Raw genomic sequence first — 1,354 nt, 5'->3', positions numbered from 1 at the left:
CAGACTGCAGCTCCTGCAAAGCACCCTGAGGTGACACTTCAACATCCAGAACTTGTTCAGGTTCAGCAGCCAACTTTTTCTGAAGTCACAGCCACAGTTTTATCGTTTGACCTAGAAGTTACAATAACTCAGCCACAAGAGTCATCAGAGACAGTTCCTCCAATGACTGAACAGAGTGCCACCATGAACATCTGTGAGATCTGTTCCTGCAATAATGGGACACTGTCATGTATTGGTTTTGGCTCAAAGCAGAGGCTCAACAGAGTGCCAGTACCAGAGCCCAGCACCTATAATGGCACCTTCACCATCTTGTAAGAATTGCCTTTCCTCATTTGCTCTCTGCATCCTGGCTGACATGGCAGCCTTTTCCTTGAGGTTATCTCCCCCAAACCATGTTGAATGACTTTGTTTTTATCTTTGTTTGACAACTATTCCTTATCTGTATTCTCCTTAATACTATTGTTCCCCCTTAACCAGTCTTTTGCTTGCAAATTGCCCATATTTTCCAAATTTTTAGCCCTAGAATTTCATTCCTTAACCTCTACTGTCCTCCCACTTTTGCGCTTTACAGCAACATGGCCCTCTCCCAGTCTCATTGGTGGTGATACAACAAAGTGGTTAAGAGTAGAGATTCTACTGCCAGAATGACTGGGATTGAACCCAGTATGCCATTTATTAGTGTTGAGACTCAGTTTCCATACCTGTAAAATGAAGATTAGTTACCATTACATAGATTTGTTGTGAGTTTTAGAAGAGTATATATATATATATATATACTTATATAAAAATGATGGGTGGTGTCCGTCACATATAGACGAACGTCGATGGAGCGGAAAGAAGTCAGTCCTACAGAGGTTGTCTTGGCAAAGGCTGTGCCCTCCCCCAACCTGTTTCATGGAGCTGTTTCCTGTAAGGGCGGAGTATGAGTCAGGAACCTACCCTGGGAGCATGGAGGCAGATGTTTCTAAAGTGTGCAGCATGAGCATGGGGTGAACCTGAGTGGGGCGACTGAAAGGCTTAGAAAAGACAGACAAGAGAATGAAAGCCGGGTCTCGGTGGGACGCTGCTTCTCTGAGAGACAGCGACCACTCCCACAGCCATTCCTTTATTTTATAGCAGATGCTAGGAGGCAAAGTAAGGGTGTGACCAGGATGTTTACAAACATTCTTCTGGGTTTCAATCCTACTCAACTTCATGCACCTGAACTCTATCAAGCCCACATCACTCAGGCACATGGGGCCACGTGTTCAGACCATAGGTTCAAGCTTACAACTACAGCTGTTGGCTATAATTGTGCTGGGAGGGTCCTGCCCTCCAAGCTGGGACTTGCATGTGGCAGTGAGAGGACTGTGCC

This window comes from Myotis brandtii, unplaced genomic scaffold, assembly GCF_000412655.1.
Source record: "Myotis brandtii unplaced genomic scaffold, ASM41265v1 scaffold12145, whole genome shotgun sequence".
Lineage (NCBI taxonomy): Eukaryota > Metazoa > Chordata > Mammalia > Chiroptera > Vespertilionidae > Myotis > Myotis brandtii.
The sequence above is the reverse complement of the archived record's forward strand: the minus strand, read 5'-3'. Positions refer to the sequence as shown.